The following is a 22,279-nucleotide window of genomic DNA, read 5'->3' on the forward strand; positions in this document are numbered from 1 at the left end:
ACCTTGTCAATGAAGATACCAACCTAGGATGTAACTACCCACCATAACAGCTTTTAGATAATGTTTTAGTTTCAGACCATCCTTTGTGGTTACTTTAGGTCTTTAAGTTTGTAAGACGGCCATGCAGGCCTTCCCTGAGCTGGTCAGGTCAGCATGTGGCCTCCCTCCTTCCCCCCGCCTCGTCCACAGTCCCGATACACCAAGGTTGCAGGTTCAGTCTCCGGTCAGGGCACATACAAGAATCAACCAGTGAATGCATAAATAAGTGGGACAACAAATCGATGTCTCTCTCTGTCTCTCTGCCTCTCTTCCTCTCTCCTCCAAAATCAATAAAAAAATTGTAAAAAAATAAATAGATTTGTTAAAATACTTAAAAATTATTCAAGAAATAGCAACTGGCATATCTTGAGCCAGATTGCCTTGGTTGAAACCCAGCTCTGCCACTTGCTGGTTGGGTTATTTAACACCTGAAGAGTGAGCATAAAGGTAGTACATAGGTAGGATTACATCATGTTTTGAGTGTGGGTTCTGGCATTGGATTCAAGTCTTTATCACTTCGTTGCTGTCTAACCTGAAGTTTATTTAACATTTCTAAATCGCAGTTTACTCTTCCATAGTCCAAGGTTAATGATAGCACCTGCCTCTTGAGATTGTTGTATAGACTATGATTTGAATGTAAAGCATTTACCACAGTGCCTGAAACACCTTAAGTGCTAAACACATGATAGATATTCTTAGGAAGACACATAGCAGCATCAAAATTGATGAACTAAAACTCAGATATGTAAAGCAATGTAGCTCCTCTGACTTCCTGTGTTGAGGGGGCGAAGATAAAACTTCTCATCATAGGTCAATGTCTCTTCCAGTTTTCAGATGGTTTCTTCCAGATTACTTTCCATTTTCTTTTGTTGGTAAATGGACAGTCTTGGCGGATTCCTCTCCCTGCCATGTCCCCCCTTGGGCACCCCCCCTTCCTCCTCTTCCCTGTGTCTGGTTGCTCTCTGGGCTCAGAGAGAAGCTGTATGACCTACTGGCAGCCGGAGAGATGTATGTCCTAAGACTGATCTTCCTTTGTTGGTTCCCACTGAACTCTGATGTGTAACTCATGCCATCTCATCCCTTCTTTTAATCCTCACCCGAGGATATGTTTATTGATTTTAGAGAGAGGAAAGGAGAGAGACACAGAGAGAGACAGAGACATCAATGTGAGAGAGGAACATTGATCAGTTGCCTCCCACACTTGCCCGGACTGGGATTGAACCTGCAATCTAGGTATGTGCCCTGACTGGGAATCGAACCCACAACCTTTTGGTGCAGGGGATAATGCTCAACCAACTGAGCCACCCGGCCAGGGCACCACCTCATCTTTGAGTGCCTGCTTCTGTCCTTTCTGCAGATGCTTTTGTCCTTTCTGTTGCTGATGCTTTTGTGGCTGGTGTAGCTTGTGACCCGTTTTCCAGTTAAGGGAAATTCAAGATGGCTGCTCTTGGAAAAGGTCTCCATCGTGTCCCACTGGTGCCTGAGCCCCTCTTCATGCTCACTGTTGTGGATGACCTCATGTGACCCAGTAGCATCATTCCCTTTCCACGCCCCCATCCCTTGGTGTTGTTTACCCATGTCATTGTTTTCATTCTACTGTATATTACCGTACAAGGGACCTGCAGATGATCCTTTTATCAAAGTTCCAAATAGAAAGTGGGGTTTGCGTCTCCCTTTGAATTTTGGCATGACTTCAAACCATCTGGGGCATTTTAGTGCACCTTCCCCACTTGTATTGGCCGTGGGGTGTAGGGACAGAATCGAGGACTTCCTGGATGACCTCTTTCTGCCCTCTCCCCAGGGCCCAGTGGGCTTTCTACTTTTCGCGTCTAAATTGTGGGGATGCCATGTCTGCTTTCTTGCATACTCTATGGATTTTGTAAGACTCTGATTAAGTTGGCCATACTTGACTGTTTTGATGTATGGAGGGTATTACATTCCTTTTTGAGAATATTTCTCCTCAGAAAACCAACCAACTAACCACCCTAGCTTTCTCGTCTTTTCTGTTTCTGTGTGCTAGAATTCTGGTTTGAAGATCAAAACTGAGTGTTAGGGTTTGGCTGGTGACACAGGCTGCGAAAGAATTCACAACTAAAAGAAGAGATGCAGAGAGGAAGTTTATTTCACTTTCCAAGAGAGGAAAGGGCTGGTGTATCGCTAGTCAGTACAGGGCAGGAACAGAAAGCAGCTTCCACTTTTAAAGAGTAGTGGCTGCTGTTGCTAGGTGACATGGAAGGGAGGGGGACTGGGGCTGAAGGTGAGCAGATACCAGGGGCTGTCTTGAAAAGTCACAGTTTGCTTGCTTTCCAGGAGACAGCTGGGCGGATGTCCTAGGGAGGTGTCTTGTCAGTATTTCCCCCAAGCCTGTAAAACATGGTCAAAGCAAAAGTTATGAAGAGTTCAAAAGAGGCTTGTTTGAAGGGGAGGGGAGAAGGGAACTTTCTACCAACTAGAGCAGCGGTTCTCAACCTGTGGGTCGCGGCCCCTTTGGGGGTCGAACGACCCTTTCACAGGGGTCGCCTGAGACCATCGGAAAACACATATATAATTACATATTGTTTTTGTGATTAATCACTATGCTTTAATTATGTTCAATTTGTAACAATGAAATTGGGGGTCACCACAACATGAGGAACTGTATTAAAGGGTCGCAGCATTAGGAAGATTGAGAACCACTGAACTAGAGACTTCTTGGTGCAAATTATCCCTGAGTTATGAAAACAGCCAGGAGGAGAGGGAATGCAAGAAGGTAGCTTTGAGAATAGCTTATCTTGTCTTGCAGTTTGAACAGAATGGCTGTTTGAATCAGGGGAGCTAACAATCTTGGGGTTTAATTACAAGATGCTTCTCATAAATTGTGGAAGGTTACAGTAAGGAAAAAGAAAGGCTTTTCCCTGTCCTTACACTGAGAAATATGCGTTTCCTCCTCAAAGTGATGAATGCTGTTGATTAGGCAGGATAACACAACATATCGGAAATAAAATTGACATCAGTTTAATAGTTTAAAAAATTATCCTTATTATTTGAATTTGCTATAGAAAGGGATCATTACAAAGTAGAAAAATAATATTTGTAATTCCACCTCCAGGAAATAATCCTTGTTCATATGTTTTCTAGCTGGGTGCTATTTGGGTGATCTAGCATAAGTTACTTCACTATCTGATCCTCAGTTTCCTCTGTTAAATGGGAATAGCTCCTCCTCCATTCACAGAGGGTGGTTTTTTCTAACCCTCACCTGAGGATATTTTCTCATTGATATTTTTCCACGTTCTAAAGAGAGTGGAAGGTAGGGTGAGGGGGAGAGAGGGAGAGAGAGAGAAAGAGAGAGAGAGAGAGAGAGAGAGAGAGAGAGAGAGAGAGAGAGAGACATCATTCTAAGAGAGCCACATCAATTGGTTGCCCCCCCGAATGCGCTCAGGGACCTTCAACTTAGGTACGTGCCCTTGACTGGGAATCGAACCTGTGACCATTTGGTGTGCAGCTAAAGCTCTAACTACTGAGTTACGCCAGCCTGGGCCATAGAGGGTTGTTTTAATTTAAGATGGCATTTTTATTACAGAGGCAGTGATTATATGTAATTGGTGCTGATTCTATCTATTCCTGTTGTAGTACTCTATTATTTGAATGTATATATCTTATTAGTACATTTTAACATTTGGTAAAACAAATATGATACATCTTTTAAAGTAACTTCTGCCAATTATAACTTGTTTGTTCTTTAAAATTAAACATTTCATTGGTGTTTTCATTAAGATTGCCTTAATGTTTATGATATCAAACACTCTAGTAAGCAGGTTTTTTTTCTGGGCCTCAGTAATGTTTGGTAGTTTGCATCATATAAGATGTTTCACATTTCTTTAAAAAAAATTTGTTATTGATTTTTAGAGAGAGTGGGAGAGGGAAAAAAGAGAGAGAGATAGAAACATTGATCGGCTGCCTCCTGCACACCTCCTACTGGGGATCCAACCTGCAACCTGGGCATGTGCCCTGACTGGGAACTGAACCAGCCATCTTTTGGTGCATGGGTTGACGCTAAACCACTGACTACACTGGCCAGGCTCACATTTATTTTTGTTTAAATATACTTTTTATTGTATTACAGATATCTCCTATTATCCTCCCGTCCCTGCCCCTCCTCCCAGTGCCCACCCACCCCTCCAGGTCTTCACTATCCTATTGCCTGTGCCCATGGGCTATACATATCTATATATGTAAAGAGCCAGGGTCTCTAATGTCCAAAACGACCAAAGGCTCGACTGAACGCCAGGCTGCATGCACAGCGGGCTTAAATGCTGACCTCTTGGAGAGAGAGAGAGGTGGGGCTGAACACCAGCTGCTGCAGCTGCTGCAGCTGCTTCAGCTGCTGGAGAGGCCTGGAGAGAGAAGGCGGGTCTGATTCATAGCTCAGGCTGCAGATCAGACTCTGCTTCTCTCTCCAGGCCTCGCCAGCAGCTGAGCCTCTCTCTCTCTCCGAGAGGTCAGCAGTTCAGCCTGCTCGCCAGCAGCCTGGGGTGGCTATTGATCAGCCCCGCCTCTCTGATCAGGCCTGGAGATGCTGACTGGCATAAAAACCGACCAATCAGAACCAAATCTGAATGAACTGCGAGGAGCCAATGGCTGCCTAGGAGGCGGAGCTTTTGATACTGACTGGCATAGAAATTGACCAATCAGAACCTAATCTGGGTGAACTGCAAAGACAGAACCTAAGGTGGGGGCTGAGGAGGGGTTTTAAGGGCAACAGCTGTTTGGTGTAAGGTGTAAAAAATCGGTTCAATTTTTTAATGACCGGTTTGGCAGTATAGTGCATATAGCTGGCTACCAGTCCAAATATAGGGATTATGTATTTTTTTCTGCCAAGAGCATCTCCTCCTGCTGAAAAAGGCTCCTCCCATCCCATTTAAGCAATCCTATCCTATATAATCTATCTATACTAATAAAAGGGTAATATGCTAATTTGACCGGGTTGACTGGCCATCTTCCGGCCATGGTGGTGGGGGCTGAGGCAGAGACAGTTAGGGGTGATCAGGCCGGCAGGGCATTAGGGCAATCAGGCCAGCAGGGGAGGGCATTAGGGCAATCAGGCCAGCAGGGGAGGGCAGTTAGGGGCGATCAGGCAGGTAGGCAGAGGCAGTTAGGGGCGATCAGACAGGCAGGCAGGTGAGCAGTTAGGAGCCAGCAGTACCAGATTGCTCCAGTCCACTCTGCCCTCCCTGTGCTGGAGGCCAAGGTGAGTGCCTGCACTCAAAATTGGCCCTTTAGAGGGTGCCTGAGTTTCCAGCAGTCTCTTTCTTTCTGGCAGACAGCATCCCTGCTGCTTTTCATGGCCAGATGTTACGTGGGCACCTTTCTCAGTTCTGGTGCTCTCTGTTGGGCGGCCCAGTGTGAGTATTAGACCCAAGAGTTTTCAGTGGCAACCCCCCACAGCTGAGATATCTCTCCAGAACTTCAGCTCCTGTGTGTGGGAGCCTGGCCATACTTTTCACGCCTCCGCACTTCCTACCAGTCTCTATGTGGTCTCCACTTTCAGTCCTTTGTTATCAGGGTTCTCTCCAGCTAGTCTTAAATTTATTATTCAGGTTTTTGTGGTTTTTTTTTGTTTTGTTTGTTTTTTTGTTTGTTTTGTATTTTAGTTGTAATTCCAGTTTGGTCCTGGGATGGGTCTGTGAGCTCCACTTACTCTGCAGCCATTTTTCTTAAAACCTCACATTTCTTATGTTTCCTAAGCATTCTATGATTGTGGTGGTTGTATAAAATGGGGATTTTTTCTTGTTAAATTTCTGAACTGATTACTGGTGGTTTATAGGAAAAAATTGTTGAGTTTTGTATATTTTTAAACTAGTTCCTTACTGACTTCTCTTACTAGTGAATTTTTATTTGATTAACTTAGGTTTTCTATTTAGAAAAGCATCATCTGAAAATAGAGATTAATTTTCTCCCATGTTTCTAAAATTTATCAATTAAAAATTCTTTGTCTTATTGAATTCACTAGAACTTCCAGAAAAATGTTAACTAATAATGAGCACACCATTCTTGGTCTTGAGTTTAATGGGAATAGGCTATAGTATTTCATTATTAACAATAATATTGGCTATTTATATACAATAACTATTTTCTAACAGATTAAGGAGGTTTTCTTCTAGTATCAGGAAGCTTTTGTATTTTTAAAATATTGCGTTTAATTATTTTTGATTTTTGTGTTTATTAAAGTAATTACTTTTTAATCTTCTGATGTATTGAAGTGACTAATTAATTGACTGGTATATTAACATGCTCCTGGATTAGCATGCTATTTATATTAATAGGGAGATTAGTTTGCGATTTCCTTTGTTGTGCTCCATTTGTTAGACTTTGGAATTGGTATTGCTGGTTTGAGAAAATGAATTGGGAAGTGTGCCATCTTTTTCTGTGATTTGGAACAGTCTAAATTATATGTGAATTATCTTTCCTTAAAGCTCTGGTAGAGCTCACTATAAATTGTCTAGACGTGGTGCAGCATTTGGAGTTATTTAGGCAGAAATGCCCATTTCTTCCATGGTTATTGGTATCCAGATGGACTACTTTCTCATCATTTCTGGAAGTTTATGGGTTTTTAGAAAATCATGTGTTTCATCGTTATTTTCAGAATTTTTAACTTAGAGTAGTACATTTAAATTTCCTGTGCCCATTATAACATGCTCCTATATCTGTGCATAAAGCCCAATTCTCAATTTTAATGATTTCAGTGTGTTTTCTATGGTTTAAATCTATGAGGTGTTTGCCCATTTTATTGATATTTTCATAGAAATTAGCTGTAGATTGATCAAATCTATTGCTTTTATTTTCTACTAATTTCTATCTTCATATTATTATTAATTTATTTCTCCTGATCTCTTAGACTTTTCTTTTTTGACACTTTTAAAAAAATTTATTTTCATTTTATCATTTTCTATTTTTAAAATACATAAACTTAAGGCTATGAGATTTTTTTCTGTTATAGTTTTCCTAATCATATCAATATTAATTTGTAGATTTAAAAAATTAGTTTTAATCCTCACCTGAGAATATGTTTTTGTTGTTTTGAGAGAGAGAGAGAGAGAGAGAGAGAGAGAGAGAAGGAAACACTGATGTGAGACAGAAACATTAATCAGTTGCCTCCCAGGGATCAAGCCTGCAACAAGTATGTGCCCTGACCAGGAATCGAACTGCAAATTTTTGGTGTACCGGATGATGCTCCAACCAACTGAGCCACCTGGCCAGGGCTAGATTTTGTTGTTTTTATAAGTTTAAAAACTTTTCTGTCACGGCATTTTTAAACTTTTGTAAAAATTGAGTATTATTTACAAACATTAAAATGCAGTATCTGAAGTGTACAATTTGATTTTTTTAAAAGGGAAATATATATTTATTCCAAGGTTTGCGTACTGGGATTTTTCAGTGCCCTGTCTTTTGTAGAGCCCAAGTGGTGACAATGTGCTAGCGGCTGCTGTGTTTCCTGGCATGAGCTCCCATTTTCTGAGGGTCCTGGCAAGGACAGTGGATTAGTCCTGGAGCCATCATGAAAGGAGGGGGTGGTCCCATTGGGTGGAGCATGTGTGGCTCCAAACCTGAGGGTGGGGCCGGACAATGCCAGGGTGTGGCCGCAGGGCAGTGTTCACCAGCTGGAGGGCCACTGGGGGGTAGATTGTAGATGGTAGAGCAGTGGTTCTCAACCTTCCTAATGCCGCGACCCTTTAATACAGTTCCTCATGTTGTGGTGACCCCCAATTTCATTGTTACAAATTGAACATAATTAAAGCATAGTGATTAATCACAAAAACAATATGTAATTATATATGTGTTTTCCGATGGTCTTAGGTGACCCCTGTGAAAGGGTTGTTCGACCCCCAAAGGGGTCTCGACCCACAGGTTGAGAACCGCTGTGGTAGAGGCTTCTTCTGTAGCAGGAGGAAGAGGAGGAGCTCCTAACAGCCCTGAAACGGCCTTCCCCATTTCATGTTGAGTCTATGCCATTGACAATGAACTTGGTAAAGGACTTCTCCCCGGCCACTTCTGCAGCCTGCCTTTGGGCACACTGGATGAAAGCTCACTGCTCTCTGTGCACCATGGCGATCGTCCGGATCTCTCCAGACTGGGTGAAAGCACACTGCTGTCTGCACAACGGCGATCACCGGCTCTCTCCAAACCGGTAGGAATGATTTCTGAGATCTGTCTCAGTAGTGGTATCGCCCAGACCACCGGCATATAGCGTGGTGAGAGTCTTGTCCTCTGGTGGGTCCAGACGAGGCATTGTTGAAACCCGCTATAAGAGCTTACCTGCACAGGGTCTTGAGTCCATAATACTGGTTTTTAATGTTCTGATCAGCAAGGGGGGTCATCTGGATCCATAGGCTTCTCAAGTCTGTGTGGACACTCCTCTCATTTCTTACATCCTCCTTTCACCCAGAAAGTGCAAATGTGGGGTTGGTTCCTTTTGTAGTAGGGTGTGGCCCTGGCCAGTGTGAGCAGCATGTTGCTGGTGGACGTGGCTTTCCCCAGCACGCCAACTGGCCATGTCCCAGAAGAGTTAGAAATCTCCCTCTCCATTGTCTCTGTGTAGTATCACTTGTTGACATCTGACTTTGGCATGTCATCCTTAAAGACAACCCTGCATCAGGAACCTGGATGGGCAGGCTATGCTCTAGATTCAAGAGGCCGGTCTGACAGATATCCTTCAATTCACTACAGGTTCGACACAGGTCAGTTTTCTCAAAATGCACATGGACCCCAGGGCACCAGCGACACACTGTGAATGGCCTGGCACAGATTTTGCATTCCTTCCCATACCTTTCTTTGGTTATTCAGATACATGCGTTTTCTCCAAGACACACCTGGCCAAGACTGGCGAAGCCCGCATCCTCCCAGCTCTGCCTATTATCGGTGCTGGAACCAGAGGCTGCCACCTTGAGAGCATCTGAGGCCTCAGTGGGTTTCAGGTTGGCAGAGGACTGCCCCAATCCCATCAGGCCCTAGGCTGGTTCCTAATTAAGGTTTTTATTGAAGTAAAATTTACACACAGTGAAATGCACATGTCTTAATTGTACAATTTGATGAGTTTTGACAAATTTGTGTAACCAACACACCAAGCAAGATACCTAACTTACCACTCCTGTGAGTGTTCCCTTGTACCCTTTTCAATCAGTCCCCTGCTCTGGACAACCACTGTTACAATTTCTATCACCACAGTCATTTTGTCAATTCATGAACTTCATATAAATGAAATCACACAGTGTATCCTCTTTCATGTCTGGCATTTCCCCCTCAGCATAATGCTTTTTATTATTTTACTAGAGGCCTGGTGCACGAAATTTGTGCACAGAGGTGGGGGGTCCCTCAGCCTGGCCTGCAACAACACCAGCGTCCCGCACCCTGGCCGGCCTCTGGCCAGAGGCCTGCCCACCCACCCTCCATCCCGGGCTGGGGCACGTGGGATACTGGGGCTCGTCACCGGGGCGACGTTGCCCCAGCATCCCGCGCGCCCTGGCTGGCCTCTGGCCAGAGGCCCGACAGCCCTCCCTCCCTCCCTCTGTGGGCCGGGGCACGCGGGACGCTGGGGCTCGTCGCTGGGGCAACGCTGCCAGCGTCCAGCACCCTGGCCGCTATGGGCACCTCCATCTTTGTGATGAAGTGAGAGTTAATTTGCATATTACCCTTTTATTAGATAGGACTAGAGGCCCGATGCATGAAATTCGTCCAAGAGTAGGCCTTCCTTCTCCTGGCTGCTGACACCTGCTTCCCTCTGGCACCCAGGATTTGAGCTTCCCTGGCAGCCCTGGCTTTGTCCAGAAGGTCATCCGGAAGGACGTCTGGTCTAATTAGTATAGTACACTTTTATTATTATAGATTATTTAATGTCCTTTCCCCCCACCCTCCCATTGACTCCCTCTAGCACATCCCTGCCACCCACCCCAGTCCTTCACCACCCTATTGTCTGTGGGTTATGCATATATGCATACAGGTTCTTTGGTCGATCACTTCCCACCCACCTCTCCCTTCCATCTGAGATTCGACAGTTTGTTCCATGCTTCTATGTCTCAGAATCTATTTTGTTCATCAGTTTATTTTATTCATTAGATTCCACATATGAGTGAGATCATGTGATACTTGTCTTTCTCTGGCTTATTTTGCTTAGCATAATACTCTCCAGCTCTCTCCATGCTGTCTCAAAGGGCAAGAGATCCTTCTGTTTTATGGTTGCATAGTATTCCATGGTGTAAATATACCACAGATTTTTTATTCTTATCTGATTGCTGTGGCTAGCACTTCCAGTACTATGTTGACCCATATGCACTTGAGAAGAACATATATTCTGCAGCGTTGGGGTGAAATGTTCTATACATGTCAATTTAATCCATCTGATCCAGTGTGTGCCCTTGACTGGACTCGAACGTGGGACCCTTCAGTCTGCAGGCCTACACTCTATCCATGGAGCCAAACTGGCTAGGGCCATATTCAGTCTTGATTAGCCTCAGGCTATAGAGCACAGCAAGGCATATGCTACACAGGGTGGGGCAAGAGGTTTTCCAACAGGGTAGGGCAATTGCTTCTGCCTACAGGCGGATTGTGATTCTCAGTTTCTTAATGGGCCTCAGAAACTCCACAGGGTGGGGCCAGGGGTTTTCCAATTTCCAAAAGCTGCCTGCATGGTATTGTCTACTGGAGAAAGATGTCCTCTGCAGAACGATAGAATGACTAAGCATAGGAAAACCAGGGTGTCTGCCTTCAGAGCTCTAACCCCATAACCCCCAACTCTGGCTTCTGCTCACACAGCTCCAGTCCACTCTGCCCTCCCTCTGCTGGAGCCCAAGGTGAGTGGTTGCACACGGAATTTTGTGCATTGGCCCTTTAAGAGGGTGCCTGCATCGCCAGCCGTCTCTCCCTGGCAGAGGGCAATCCTGCTGCCTTTCACAGCCAGATGTTGTGTGGGAAACTTCCTCAGTTCTGGTGCTCTGGGCTGGGAGGCCAAGCTTGGGGTTTAGACCTCAGAGTTCTCAGTGGGAACCCACCCACAGCTGAGATATACTTCCAGAACTTCAGCTGCTGTCTGTGGGGGCCTGGCCTATTCTTTCATGCCTCTGTACTTCCTACCAGTCTCCATGGGGTCTACACTTTCCATTCTTGGTTATCCGGGTTTTCTCTAGCTAGTCTTCAGTTGATTTTTCAGGGTAGCTTTTCTGTATTTTAGTTGTAATTACAGTTTGGTCCCAGGGGCTTGTCAGTGTAACTTCTATTTACACTGCCTCCATTTTGGAATCTCACATAATGCTTTTTAGATTAACCCACATTATGGCTTGTATTAGCAGTTCATTTTTAAAAAAAACTTGCTGAGTTTTAAAATACTGAATTTAAAAAATTCTATTGTATGACACTACCACAATTTCTTTATCTTATTTCCTTGGGATGGACTTTGGGGGTTTTTCCTGTTTTTGGCTCTTATGAATAAAGCTACTTTGACATTTCTGTCAATGTTTTCTTTGCACATGTTTTCATTTCTTTTGGTAGAATTGCTGAGGAAGGACGTGGATGGACGTGGATGTTTGAGTAATTTCATAAGAAATTCCCAAACTGTTTTTCTAGTTGTTGTACCATTATATACTATGACAGACTCCAGTAGTTCCACATCAGCAATTGGTATTGTCAGTCTTTCTAATTTTAGCCATTTTATTGAGTATAAAATAAGATCTCAGTGTAGTTTTAATTTGTATATCTTTGGTGTCTTATGATATGCATCATTTTGTATGCCTATTGGCTATTCACATAACATTTTTGCGTATGTGAAATGTCTGTTCATGCCTTTGCCTTTTGTTATTTATTTTAGGAGTTCTTTATATATTCTGGATATAAATTCTTTGTCAGATGTATGTATTGTAAATATTTTCTTCTAGTCTGTAGTGTTTTCTGAAGAATAGAAGATTTGAATTTTAATTAAGTTTAATACTTTTTCCTTTTAGAATCATTGCTTTTTGTGTTTCACTTAAAAATATTTACTTACCTGAATATCACAAATATATTAATATGTTTTTTTTCTAGAAGATTTACTGTTTTATCTTCTTGTTTTATCCTATATTGATCCCAAAATAAGTCTTGGGATGAAGTATATGTCAGGATTTGTTATTCCCCTCCCCCACCCCATTGGATATCCAGATGTTCCAATACCATTTGTAGAAAAGGCTGTCCACTTCCTACTTAATCATCTTGGTGCCTTCACTGACTATTTCTGGACTTTTATTCTGTGTCTATAATTGCAGGGTTGTTTTGTGTGTGTGTGTGTGGTTTTTTTTTTGTGTGTGTGTTTTTTTAAAATAGCATGCTTTATTCCAAAAACAATAGGAAAACATATTTAAGATACTGAAAGAAAAAAAAAGAACTAAGAATTTTATATCTAGCCAAAATGATTTTCAGGCATAAAGTTACAACAAGCTATTATCAATGGGGAATATTCTTTCCATGAGTCTTTCCTTAGGATTGAGCCCACAACCCGGGCATGTGCCCTCACCAGGAATCAAACCACGACCTCCTGGTTCATAGATCAACACTCAACTACTGAGCCACATTGGCTGGACAAAAAAGTATCCTTTCATACCAGACTGAAAGTGATAAGGATCTCTCGCACCCTCTTCCACTTTTGTTATTTGCAGCGTTCATCACAGTTTATAATCTACCATTCTGTTTCCTAGCAATAATCTCCACAGTTCTGTTTGCTTGGAGAGTCCTACAACTAAGTGGATTCAGTAATTGTCACCATTCTGTTTTAAAGAGTTTTTGCCACTTATCTCTTGTTTAGCTGAAGTTGGTCTTCTACATTTTTAAAAGAAGGGCTCATTGGGACTATGTTCCCTGAGTTTGTTGTAATAGTTGGATTAAAAAAAGAATTTGAGTCTATAAATATTCTGAGATTTATTTGATATGTGTTATGAAGTTAGATACAAATTAACTTCTAACCTCCAGTAATGTATGATATCTAGTAAAACAACTCTGCTGATTACTTCTTTAACTTCAGAAAGATGAAACTGTCCAAGGACAAACTGAGATTTAATATTTGCTTTCCTCTGAGGAAACTGAGACTTCAAACAAAAAAAAAATTTATGTTCAATTCATTTGAGGGCTTAGGGAGAAAAGAAGCTCAAGTAATTAACTACAGGAGGAAAAGGAAATTGGGGCTAGTTGGTGTCCTGTACATTGAACGAAAATAGAAGAATCAAGGAAACAGTGCCTGGGACCAAAAAGGCATTTTGTACACACTTGTTTACTGAATTAGAGGGTGGATCCAGGTTTCTGGGAGGTGAAATGAGAGTAAAAGTATAAGAAATATAGAAGAGAAAGAGGCTGTGGTGATAACAAGGTTCCAGGCTGGTCCTCAAAGTGGGTTGTCCAGATGCCTTAGATGAGGCCACTAGTATTTAGAAAAATCACCAGAAGGCTCGAGGTTTGAATTGCTCTGGAAATGGGAGCTAAATTCTTTCAGAGCAATAGGAGGATTTTGCGAGAAGATGAAGACCTAGCCAACTACATAATTATTCAGTGAATGTGGGGAAACAATCAGCTCTATGAGGTGGGTCCAAACTTCTATTCATTTTATAGATTAGAAAATGAAACAAGAAGTCAAAAAAATTTGCCTATGGCCATAACATTAATAATTGCCAGAGTCAAGATTCAGATCCAGGCAACCTGACTCTCAAACTTGTGACCTACTTTTTCTGCAGCCCCCCTCCCCCAATGTGCACACATGCGCACGTGTGTGTGTGTGGTTGTGGTGATTGTGTCATGGGGCTGGTGTTGTTATTATTTTTTAAATTTATCTTTATTGTTGAAAATATTATAGAAGTGCCCTTCCCCCCCTCCCCCGCCCCATTACCCCCCTAACCTGCATCTACTCCTCCCAGGTCTTCACCACACTATTGTCTGTGTTTATATATGCATATAAGTTCCTGGTTAATCTCATGCACCAACTGCATGAGACTGCAGAGCGAAAAAGAGAGGAAAAGACAGAGAGAAATATCCATGTGAAAGAAACACATCGATTGGTTGCCTCCTGCACAAGCCCCGATCAGGGCCCTGGCTGGGGAGTAGCTTGCAACCAAGGTAAGTGTCCTCGTCCGGAATCGAACCTGGGAGCCCTGGGTCTGCAAGCTGACGCTCTATCCACTGAGCCAAACTGGCTAGGGCTTGGTACTATTTTTGAAACATTTTTGTAATTATAAAATTATTCCAAAACAAAACATTTAAAAACAAAGGTTTTTTTTTTTTTTAAAAATTTATTTCTCCATGAAATGATTTCCCCCCATATCATCTACCAAGTAGTTGACTGGAAGCAGTGCAGTAGCGTCAGATACAACTAGAGAACCTGCGGGTAGAGAGGAGAGATTTACATGTATAAATGAATGAGCTAGGCCTGAAGTTTAAATCCTCACCCATTTCTACATATAGGGACGCTACTGTCATTTTGTTTGGGACTGTACTTCATTGTGTGGGGTTTTACATACACTATAGTATGTTTAATATCCCCAACCCCTTGCCCAAAATGCCTATAGTAACCCAGCATCTTTATAGCAATCCCCAAATCTCCTTCACACATTTCCAAATACCACCTTTGGTCGAGAACCTCTTAGATGATTAGATCCCAAGAAGACTATAGCTCTTGAGAAAAGGTGTGCTTGGGTGGAGGTACAAAAAATCATGGGAGGTCAGTGTCACACTTTGTGTGTGAGGGACAGAATGGGAAACTGTTGAGGACAGATCAAAGCAGGATCTTAGCACTGAAGAACCCGTCTAAGAATCTCAATACCAAGGGCATAAGCTAAAGCTTGGAATTTGGCTTATTTTCCTAAGGAGACATTACTGTTGATAGTAACAGATAATCCAAGAGAAATGTGATCTCACAGAAAAAATAATGAGACATTTGAGGAGCACAACTACAACATAAGGAAGGAAAAAAGTAACAGACCACATAGAGCAAGAGTTAGAATTAAGCATAATAAACATCATTATCATGAGAGAGATAGAAATACTGATTGTCTAAGTGTAAAGCAGAAACAAGCAGTCACAAAGAACTAGTTGAAGATTCTTGATCTCAAATATATAATAACTGAAATAAATAGCAGTCTGGTGCATGAATAGAATGTATACAAAAATCAAGTTGGTGAGCTGGAAAATCAGGTTGAGGAACTCTCCCTGAAATCATTAAGAAGTATGGAGTTGAAAGAATATGAAAAACATGCTAAAAGATATGCAGCAAAGACATAAAAAGGTCAATATCTGTATTTAACAAGAATCCTAGAAAAGAAGGGTAAAAACCAAAGACACAAACAGAGAAACTACATTATTTTCAAGTAAATGTGAAAATAAAAGACTACACTCTGGGTCACAAGAGAAATCTCAACAACTTTTAAATTCATAATTTAAATGTAAATCACAATGAAATTGCAATATATTTGACAGTAAATAACAATGAAAACACTTTATATCAACCAAATTATACCAAGAGAAAAATATATTTCTGTAAATACAGCTACTAAATAACAATGAGAACTGCCCTAACCGGTTTGGCTCAGTGGATAGAGCGTCGGCCTGCGGACTCAAGGGTCCCAAGTTCGATTCCGGTCAAAGGCATGTACCTTGGTTGCGGGCACATCCCCGTTGGGGAGTGTGCAGGAGGCAGCTGGTCGATATTTCTCTCATCTATGTTTCTAACTCTCTATCCCTCTCCCTTCCTCTCTGTAAGAAATCAATAAAACATATAAAAAAAAACAACAAAAAAAAACACAATGAGAATTACAATGAGCTCGATGTCCAAGTAAGGAATAGAAAAAGACCAGCGTAGTAAAGCTGAAGAAAGTAAAAAAAAAATCATAATATAGGAAGAGATACTAATAAAAGACAAAACAAAGAAACAATAGAAATAATCAACAGAATAAAAAGCTAATTCTTAGAACAAAACTAAAAACCAAGCAACTTTCCAGTAAATTTGATGGAGAAACAAATATACAAATAATTATTTTGGGAATAAAAAAGGGTATGTCATAGCCGATACCAGGAATATTTTTGAAATCATTAGAGAATACCAGAATGACTTTATATCATAAATTTCAAAGTCTGACAAAAAAGAAATATTTTCAAAAAAATATAACAACAGAATTGATGGAAGAAGAAATAAAAGAATTAGAGGAGATGGCAGCCCTAACCAGTTTGGCTCAGTGGATAGAGCGTCGGCCTGCGGACTGAAGGGTCCCAGGTTCGATTCCGGTCAAGGGCATGTACCTTGGTTGCGGCACATCCCCAGTAGGGGGCGTGCAGGAGGCAGCTGATGGATGTTTCTCATCGATGTTTCTAACTCTCTATCCCTCTCCCCTCTTCCCTGTAAAAAAATCAATAAAATAAAAATATATTTAAAAAAAAATAGAGGAGATGGCAGTGGAGTAGGTGGAAGCTGCACCACCTCCTCCAGGACCAAACTGGAATTATAGAACTAAATTGCAAATTAACTACAACTTAAACAATTAAATTACATAACAAATCAGCCGGAATAACTAACTGAAAACTAGATGAACAGAGTCTTTGAACCACGGATTTACAGAAGAAGCCACATTGAGACTGGTAGGAAGGGCAGAGATGCAAAATGAGCTGGCCCCATATGCATGTGCGGTGGTTGAGAATCTGGAGAGCTATCTCAGATGCAAATGTGCCCCCTGATGAACGTGGGATCTCAACCCCATTTACTCTCAGCCCCTGGGGAACATGGGCTCCCCAGACTGAAGCACCAGAACAGGGAAGAGGAGCCCACATAACATCAGGCTGTGAAAATCAGCAGGGATTCTGTCCTCCAGGGAGAGACAGCAGTCTGCTAGAAACTCAAGGGCCCTCTTAAAGGGCCAGCACACAAAACCTTATTTGTGGCCATTCACCCTGGGCTCCAGCAGAGGGAAGGTGGCTCAGAGAGAAGGTGTGGCTTTGGGGAGAAGGTGAAGGGGACAGCGGTCAAGGACCCTGTGCTGAGCTCCTCACCCACATCACCCACAGATGCCATCTTTCCTGGATTGAGCACTCCCCTCAATACAGTGTCAGCCTAAGGGAATGCACTACTAGACCCACCCTTCCCCTCCCTGTGGCCCAGCCCTGCCCTGCCCTGCCAAGCTTGTGCCATGTGGAGGAGTGTGCTGGCTGCCACCAGCCTGGGTCCATAGTAAAGACTTTCTTGGAGGTCTCTTAAGGAGGTTCAGGCAGACGTGGGGTATCAGAGATGAATAGGGAAAGACTGAGTTGTGTGGCTCTAGGGTGAAGACCATTTTTATGCCTCACGCCTGACTGGTGCCAGCCCCACAGGAAATCCATTAGCCCCATCCCTCTGATTCGCTGTGGCCCTCCCCTGCCAAGCTCTAGCCCTGCAGAGAATTCAGCTGGCTGCCACCAGCCAGAGCCCATGGTGCAGACTTCCTAGGAAGGTGCTTGAGGAGGTCCAGGCAGACTCAGAGGGTGGCAGAGTCTGAGTTGTGTGGCCCCAAAGCAAGGACCATTATTCCTTTGCAGGCTGGCACCACCATTCCTGTGCAGAGCCCTCCCTCCATATGACCAAATATCGGTCTATTTTAGCCTGATGAACTCTGCTGGCCTCATCCTGATGGCTCCCTGTGGCGCTACTTCACCGCAAAGGTTTGCAGGCCCCTGGCCAGTGGCGATGGCCTCACTGTATCCTGAGACTTCTGCTGAGTAGCCTCAGACCAAGCACTGGCACTGAGTTTGAATCTGTATTAACATAGTGAACAGCATTCACCCCTACCTGGTGATTCACTGAAAAACTACCTCATGCAACTCATGTGCTGCCTAATGCTCTTTTAGTGACTGAGCCTAACATGCAGCTAGAAGGTGAAGCTGAATCTTGGGGTGACTTGGACCTTTTCCTGACCTGCCCCACAGCTTGGTGCTAGTGGAAGCTGGCCCCAGCCACATGCACCAGGCCCAGCAGAGGCAGCCCCACAAACTGCCTTTTTAGCTCCAAACAAGTAGCTCAGGACCAGTCATAGGAAGCACCTGACATTGACATGTACTGGATTCCCTCCCAAGAAGTCCTAGAACCCTCCCAAGAGGTCCCAGAACCAACACACCTGGTAGTTGGATAAAGACCACACCAGAGCCCAACTCGGTTAGCTCCACAAGTGGCACACCCAAAGGGAGATCTTGGTAGGCACCAGAGCCTGGTGGGGCAAAGTCCACTCTGTGTGGTCAGCCCCCACACAGTGGCTTGTACCCCACTCATGAATGGACAAATAGCAATAAAAGTTCAGTTAAACCAGGAGGGTGCAGAGAGCCCACATGGAGGTGGCATGATGAGTGGGGAGGCTGTGCCACTGGGCTCTATAGGACACCTACTACTCTGCTAAGACTAGGAAATGTAGCAGCTCTACCTAATTCATAGAAACAAATACAGGGAGACAGTCGAAATGAGGAGACAAAGACACATGTCCCAAATGAAAGAACAGAAAAAACTCTAGAAAAAAAGAGCCTAAACAAAATGGAGACAAGAAATCTACCAGATGCAGAGTTTAAAACACTGGTTACATAGATGCTCAATGAACTTCGGGGAAGGGTAGATGAATTTAGTGAGAAGTTCAACAAATAGATTTTAAAAATCCACTAATAGAAAACATTTTAAAAGTCAGAAATGAAATAAAGAATATATTACAGGGAATCAATAGTAAAGTATATTGGAAGATAAGGAAGCAGAAAATACCCAGTCAGAACAGCAAAAAGAAAAAAAGTCTAAAAGGAGCCTTTGAGACAACTTCAAATCTACCAACATTCACTTCATGGAGCTGCAGAAGGGGAAGAGAGGGAGAGCAAGGAATTGAAAATCTATTTGGAAAAATAATAAAAGAAAACTCCCCTAACCTGGTGAAGAAAATAAACATACGAGTCCAGGAAACACAGAGTCTCAAACAAGATTAACCCAAAGAGGCCCACACCAAGACACAACATAATTAAAATGCTACAGGTTAAGACAAAGGGATAATCTTAAAAGCAGCAAGAGAAAAACAGTTAGTTAGCTACAAGGGAGCTCCCATAAGACTGTCAGCTGATTTCTCGACAGAAACTTTGCAAATCAGAAGGGATAGGCATGAAATACTCAAAGTGATGAAAAGCAACGACCTACAATCAAGATTACTCTACCCAGCAAAGCTATCATTTAGAATCAAAGGACAAAGAGCTTCCCAGAAAAGAAAAAGCTAAAGGAGTTCATTACCACCAAACCAGTATTAGAAGAAATGTTAAAATATCTTTAAGAAGAAAAAATAAAAGATAATTATAAAATGACAATAAATACATACTAGTATCTATCAACAATTACTTTAAATGCAAATGGATTAAATGTTCCAATCAAAAGACACACAGTGACAGAATGGATAAAAGAAGACCTTCACATATACTGTCTACAATACTCTCTTCAGAGTGAAAGACACACACAGGATGAAAGTAAAGGGATAGAAAAAGATATTTCATGAAAATGGAAACACAAAAAGGTAGGGTAACAATATTTATACCAGATAAAATAGACTATAACAAGAGACAAAAAAAGGAACCAGCAATTCCACTTCTGGGTATTTATCTGAAGAAACCCAAAACACTAAATTGAAAAGACATGCATTCATATGTTCATTGCAGTATTATTCACAATAGCCATGATATGGAAGTAACCTAAGTGTCCATCAATAGATGAATGGGTGTGCCGAGCCAGCTCAGCCAAGGGTTCTGCAAGCCTGAGGGAAGGTGGTGAAGGATGAAGAGATGACAGACAAAGAAAATAAGCTGGGTCTAGGTGGATCTTCCTGTGCCTGGCTGAGGCCACAGAGAGAGATCCAGAGGCAAGCTGAGCCTTTATTTTGTAGCCAGAGGTAAACAAGGTAGTGGTCACCATAGTTACAATGTTCTTGTGTGTTTCACTTGTTTTGGCAGCACTTGCTGCACCTCCCGCAGCCCATTAACTACCTAGGAAGGATCTAGGGAGGTCATAAGGTCAAACCTAATTATCCTAAGAGGGCTGTGCCCTCTAAGCTGGGACTTGTTTGTGGCTTTGCCAACAGGTCAGTCCAAGGCTTAACCCTATAGCTGCGCCCTACAAATGGGTAAAGAAGTGGTGCATATATACAATGAAATATGTCTCAGTCATAAAAAAGAATGAAATTTTGCCATCTGCAACAACCTAGAGGGTACTGTGCTGAGTGAAATAAGCCAGACAGGGAAAGACAAATGGCATTTGATGTCAGTTAAATGTGGAATGTAAAAAACAAAATAAACAAACAAACAGAATAGAAGCAGACTCATAGATGCAGAGAACATTTTGATGGTTGCCAGATAAGAGGGGGATTGAAGGGATGGGCAAAAAAGGTAAAGGGATTAAGAAGTACAAATTGGTAGTTACAAAATAGTCATGAGGATGTAAATTATAGCATAGGGAATATAGTCAGTAATATTGTTTTTTGTTTTTTGTGTTTTTTTTGGATTTTTTTATTTTATTTTATTTTATTTTTAATAATTAAATCTTTATTGTTCAGATTATTACATTTGTTCCTCTTTTTTTCCCCCATAACTCCCCTCCTCCCAGTTCCCACCCCACCCTCCGCCCTCACTCCCCACCCACTGTCCTCATCCATAGGTGCATGGTTTTTGTCCAGTCTCTTCCTGCATTTCCCACACCCCTTCCCCCCCCAAGCATAGTCAGTCCATTCCCTTTCTATGTCCCTGATTCTATTATAATCACCAGTTCATTCTGTTCATCAGATTATTTATTCACTTGATTCTTAGATTCACTTGTTGATAGATGCGTATTTGTTGTTCATAATTTGTATCTTTACCTTTTTCTTCTTCTTCCTCTTCTTAAAGGATACCTTTCAGCATTTCATATAATACTGGTTTGGTGGTGATGAACTCCTTTAGCTTTTCCTTATCTGTGAAGCTCTTTATCTGACCTTCAATTCTGAATGATAGCTTTGCTGGATAAAGTACTCTTGGTTGTAGGTTCTTGGTATTCATCACTTTGAATATTTCTTGCCACTCCCTTCTGGCCTGCAAAGTTTCTGTTGAGAAATCAGGTGACAGTCGTATGGGTACTCCCTTGTAGGTAACTGACTGTCTTTCTCTTGCTGCTTTTAGGATTCTCTCTTTGTCTTTTGCTCTTGGCATTTTAATTATGATGTGTCTTGGTGTGGTCCTCTTTGGATTCCTTTTGTTTGGGGTTCTCTGTGCTTCTTGGACCTGTAAGTCCATTTCTTTCACCAGGTGGGGCAAGTTTTCTGTCATTATTTCTTCAAATAGGTTTTCAATATCTTGCTCTCTCTCATCATCTGGCACCCCTATTATTCTGATGTTGGTATGCTTGTAGCTGTCCCAGAGGCTCCTTACACTATCTTCACACTTTCGGATTCTTTTTTCATTTTGCTTTTCCGGTTGGGTGTTTTTTGCTTCTTCGTATTTCAAATCTTTGACTTGATTCTTGCGCTCCTCTGGTCTGCTGTTGGGAGTCTGTATAATATTCTTTATTTCAGTCAGTGTATGCTTACTTTCTAGTTGGTCCTTTATCACACCATCGAGGGTCTCATTAGATTTCCTGTACATCTCATCAAGTTTATCGACAGCCTCTAGAAGCCTCTTGAGAGACCTCAAAAGTGTGGTTTTGAATTCTATATCCAGTAGCCTGCTTTCCTCCGGTTCTGTCCTTTGTGGCCTGTTTCTTTGTCTTGGCATTTTTTTATGCTTCGCTGTGTCGATAGAGTGGCTTTCCGTGTTAAGTGTCCCAATTACCTGAGGTAGACACTCTTGGTGCACCCCCTTGTGGTCTCTGTGAGCAGTCTTGTAGTCAAGCCTTGATTGTTGTAGGTAATTACTACTTGACCTCCAGGCCAACTGGCTGTGAGAATCAGCTGTGTTTGCAGTGGGAGAACTTCTGTCCTCTAGGGAGGTGCTAATCTAGCCTTTGCCTGAGACTATCCGGCAAATGGCTCTGTGCAGGGCTTGGGTGGGGCGGGTCCCACAGGATCAACAGGGCGGAGGAGGGAGCAGTTATGGCTGCTCTCAGTCAGTCCCCAGGGCTCTGCCTCTCTGTCCCAGCAACCGCTGCAAACCTCAGAGGGACTGAAGCCAGACAGTCCCGCTTCTCCTGTTTGAGTCTGGGTCCCTAGAGACTCGCCCAGATCTGGAGCTCAGAGTCTGAGGCTCCCTCTGGATTGAAACAGTCAAC

At 42.6% G+C, this 22,279-nt stretch overlaps 1 pseudogene; it reads right to left on the reverse strand.

Moving 5' to 3' along the window:
• Positions 1 to 7,979: 7,979 nt before the first annotated feature.
• LOC102423496 lies at positions 7,980 to 9,100 on the reverse strand (annotated as a pseudogene).
• Between the last annotated feature and the right edge of the window lie 13,179 nt (positions 9,101 to 22,279).

This window comes from Myotis lucifugus, unplaced genomic scaffold, assembly GCF_000147115.1.
Source record: "Myotis lucifugus unplaced genomic scaffold, Myoluc2.0 scaffold_117, whole genome shotgun sequence".
Lineage (NCBI taxonomy): Eukaryota > Metazoa > Chordata > Mammalia > Chiroptera > Vespertilionidae > Myotis > Myotis lucifugus.